This window comes from Plectropomus leopardus, chromosome 3 (genome assembly GCF_008729295.1).
Source record: "Plectropomus leopardus isolate mb chromosome 3, YSFRI_Pleo_2.0, whole genome shotgun sequence".
Lineage (NCBI taxonomy): Eukaryota > Metazoa > Chordata > Actinopteri > Perciformes > Serranidae > Plectropomus > Plectropomus leopardus.
In genome coordinates, this window is record NC_056465.1 from 23,723,883 (window position 1) to 23,728,901 (window position 5,019).

Genomic DNA, 5,019 nt, shown 5'->3' on the forward strand with positions numbered 1-5,019 from the left:
ACCCCCGCTTCAGAGTCTGGTTCAACTTCACAGTGGAGAACGTCCGTGAGACACAGGTCAGTGCTGTGGTCTTGTGTACTGTTACCAACATTAATCAGAAATAAGAGCTTCTCTCCCAGTTTTATCTTCCATAACACACACAGACTTCCATTTTTAAGGGTTCTAAATTGGTGCAATCAAACGATAACTACCAAGTGCAAAGATTGACTGAGATGTATGGTGTTAAAGGTATAACTAGGCCTGTCAGGATAAGTAATTTTGTTAGATGATATATTGTCCCAGAAACAACTGTGATAAATGATAATAATGTCACTTTGAGTCCATTTAATATCACTGATACAATCAAACTATAATAACATAATTATGAAAGTAGAACCTTTAAAGAGTGCCTTTATTAGAGTCGTCCAAATTTAATCTGGCTATTAAAAACAAAACCAAGTGATGCCTCTTTACTAATAGACAAACTTAAAAATTCCGACCAGTGTGCCGCAGTCGGCTCCCGGGGATGGACGGCCTGACAGCCAGATGGTTTGCTGGTGGATTTACTGAGTGGAGGATGAAGTTGTTGGAGGGTAGAACTACAAATGAAGGACTTTTTGGCTTGTTGCCAGGGTTTAGCAAGCTAACAATTGTTAGGAATTTGTCTCTGTAACTCCAAAAGTGCCGCTACAGGCTACCAGTAAGCTACGCTGTGTTTTCTTTGAAGTTACATTTTTCTTCAGACTTGTGCAAGTAGGCAGGGAAAGAAAAACAACGGGAGAATTGTTGTACTGAAGTCTCGTAATGGTTGGGAAAAATTCTGTTGTTTTTTGTATGTTTGCTAAAATGTTGGTGATATTCTCATAGAAAAAAACAAAATTTTGTGGTCAGCAAAATTATCAGGGTTATGTCCATATATAATATAAGTCATTAAAATAAATGTGTGACAGGCTCAAGTGTAACATACTGCATATAAAGACAATATGTAGTCATTTTAAATATAATGACATTATTAGGTACAAGCTCAATATTAACTGATAAAAAGTTACTAAGGGGCTTTAAGCTGCATGATATTAAAGGTGGTCCTTTTGACGCGCCATGACATTATGAATTTAGCTATTTAGAATTAAATTCATGCTTATTTCTTATGTCTTGTGCACAAGATTGATCACCTCAGAAATGAGTAATGGTAATATAGACAATTTAAAAATCCTTGTTTTTAAGATGATACCAGATTGTGTGTTTCCACTGGAGCATTATTGTTCAGGAGCAGTGTGCGTTTGGTTTTTGGAGCTACTGGATGTCTAGAATGCTTTGGTGAGCAGATAATATGAAGAAATGTTCGTTTTTGGTATGATACAGTTCATGATGTCAGTGGTCTAGAGTCATGTACGTACAAACTGTCATGATGCCTCCCAGAATGTCCCCTAACGCATCTCAGCACATAAGACATTTGTATCCATAACACCAACAAAGTTGTTTCTCTTCAGAATTGAGGCAGTCATCTATTTCCTGCCTCGCTTCTTGTCACAGCCTTCGAGCTTGATTCTGCCACTAGCAATCTCTGAGCTGCGTGATTGGCTGACAGAGGTGGTCACATGCCACAGAGATACACTGTATGTGAGGACAGTGAGTGTGGCTGCAGTGGGATGGAGGCTCGTTCTTTGAATGTAACTTTGCAGGATAAGAAGAAGGTAAAACTTACAATATTGGCATTTAGGTTTGACTGCTGCTGTGTAATTTGTGCGGATACACGCTTGTCAGGCTTAGATGTCAAGCAAACAAAAAAAAAAAAGATAAAGTTTAGACAGAGACAGTGAGAAGACAGCTTAACATAAAGACAGAGGGAGATAGAAAGAGGGGGAAGGCAAAGATTGACGAAGATGAGAGTGAGAAAAAAGCAAATAGAAAGTGATATAGATAAAAGAAAAAGGCAAGGATGAATCCACAGCATGCTGTTGCTGCTGTCCTCCTGTGGAGTGTCCAACCCAGCCTATCTGAGGCTATCAGGCCTATCAGCCCATCTCCCTGCAGTGCTGTAGTCAGCACTAATCACATTTTATGGCTCTGAGATGAATGGGAGGCCTCGGCTTGGAGCCGGATCGATCCCAGGGCCAGATAGACCAGCACCAGCGGTCTGCAGCCAGGGCCAACAGGATATTTGCTGTTGTGGCAAAATGACAGAGAATGTGTGAGAGGGAGACAGAGAGAAAGCGAGCTGGGAAGGGTAATACGACACAGTAAACGACAAAAGATTGATAAGTATCATGTATATGATCACACTATGTACAGTGGCACATGCAGGAGCCAGCTTACAGGTGAACAAACATTTCCATTGCACACATCCACGCTCTCTCTCTATAGGCCCCCTCACAGACTTCTTTCATAGAAATCTGTTTCTTATCTGTCCAATTTCCTTCTTCAAAGAGGCCTTGTGTGAATTTAATCTACTCCAGTAGAAGGTGTTGTGGTTAAGTGCTGCCTGTGCATTTTGCCAAGGTGTGTGTTTGTGTGTGTTTGTGTGTGTATGTGTGTGTGTGTGTATACAGACGCTGTGATTAGGTTCTGTCTGTGTGCCTAGAATTCACATAAATCTTTGGTTTACATCCTAATAGTTGTAATATTGTCAGGATTTGAAACAAAAATTAAAACAAAAATTAAACACATGAAGATTAATAACATGAGTAAATAAACCAACTAAGTGTAGCTATGTGGGGAGAGGCTGTGCTATAGAGATATCAGTGGGTTCCAGGGGAGAACTGGGCTGTTGGAGTGTTTCATCCAGCTAAGCCTTGCTAACTCTCAGCCTGAGCCAGGGGAATGGGGAACAGTAAAAGCCCGTGATATTGGAAGTGAGATGGCCATTTTGAAGGAATGTAAGCTGGTGAAACAGATTTGGTCTGCCTCAATCAGCTTAGCAGCTTTGTGGAAATTGGCTTCACCGTAGCACCGGTTATGATGGATGGCTGGATGGATGAATGTCTCTTTTTTGTATGTCCTTTCTTTTTTGTGTTTTTCGACCCACTCACTTACTTCAAAAAGCTCAGACCAATTCTGGTGACGTTGGTTGCAATGACCAGGGCCATGATGTGACACTATTTGAGGTTTTGCTTGGTTTGGCATATTTTCTTTGGGAGAATGTCTTGCAAAAAATACTTGTGCAGAGTAATTGCTCTGAGTCTCTACAGGGCCACAGGGAGACAGAGATCTGCTGGCACAGTGCAATTTTGGTCTCTGTTTTGGCATGAAAGTGCACCCATCTACCATATCTGAGCTGTGTATGGTAGGTTTATTAAAGAAAAAAGGTCTGTTTTACAGGGTACAAGGTACAAGGTAGATTTATTATTCATTTTTAAAACATAGTTTAAAAAATGAAGTTAAAATTTGTCCTTGATCCTAACTTAGTTTAACTGATGATATATATATATATATTTTATACGCAACTTACTCAGGCTGCCCCCTTAAAGTCTGACACTCAAATCATCAGTTGGAGACTCTCAGCCGACTGAGATTGTTTCAAGTCGAGGGGTCATTTTTTCCCCTGTGCAGTGTACTTCTGGGGACGTTCTGGTCCCCAGATTTTGCTGCATAGTTATGAGCTGCTGCTGCATAGTGAGCTGTGCACATGCAGGCAGTGGCACAGAGAGAGAGATTGCTATGTAAGCTGAAGAACTGGTGAATTTACAGCCAACAGTGAGTTGATAGGATAGTCTGACTTTTGTTGACTTACACAATCACACATATATACACTATGGCAATAAAAAGAAGTGAATGAAGAGGAACCTCCATTTGTTTTCTGTAGGTTTTTTAATGTGGATCTTTCAAATCAATTTGAAGTGTGTCTGTGATTTGCATTTTCTAGATTTTATTGTCATGCAGTGTTGAACTCAGACAAATCTTGTCTTGGCTTTGTCTCAACCCCTCAAAATCTTCATCTTTTCTTGGTCTTGGTACATTCTGGCTTTGGTCATGACTTGGTCTTGGATCAGGTGTTCTTCACTACAATACTGACATCAGCCTCAGCTATAGGCAACTTCATGTTTACTTGCAATAAGCAAATGTTGGCCTGCTAACATGCTAAACTAAAATGGTGAACATACTGTAATATACATGTTCGTATGCTGACATTAGCATTTAGCTTAGGGCTGGCCCATTAAAAATGGAAATATTAATCAACTGTGATAGCTTCAAGTTTTTTTTCTTTTTGAACAGCCGGTGTGCTGTGCAGTGTACTTCACAATCTGGTCCACAGATTTTGTTGCGGAGTGAGTGCTATTGACTTTTGCACTACTCTTTGGTACAGGGAGATGCAGACATGCTGGCAGCAGCACGGAGGAGGAGGGAAGGGAGAAAACATTGTCTTCTCACTTGTGTGAAACAGTAGTGAATTCACAGCTCACAGCAACGTAATACAATACAGTCTCTGGCTTTTGTTTGGTATCTTAGGAGAAAAAGTTAACTTGTTTATTATGTTCTGTGAATGACATGTCGAAGGTCCCGCTAAGCCTGTTCAAAAGTTGAAGATTTTATATGGAAAACAAATCGTCGAATAGCCCTAATTTACACCACTGTGCTTAAGTATAGGCTCACAGAGCCACAATCACTGTAAGTCTAGTCTTGTTACTTGTGAAAAAATGACTGCAGTTGTCACAAGGGTCACAACTGTCATTGACTAATTCATTAATGGACAAGTCATTTCAGCACTATCAAACAAATATAGTGTTTTCTGTTGTGTCTTCCAGTTCTATGGCTAATCTATCTAAAGCTTCTTTGGCACGATTGTTTGGATTGGCTGGATTGAATGTATTCAGGCTTATGTCTGAATACATGAAAGGTATCTTTGTTGGCATTGTTGACTTGCTTTTCATCAGTAATTTGCACTTCATTCAGCAGTATAGAAATCTCATGAAGCAGGGTGAAACAGGTAAAGAGGAGGAAGAAACAGAGAGGCGGTATAAAACTGCAGAAATGAAAATGAGTTGTTTGTTTACAGTGGTTGGATATATGGTGTCATATTTAACAATAAGCTTCAATCATATT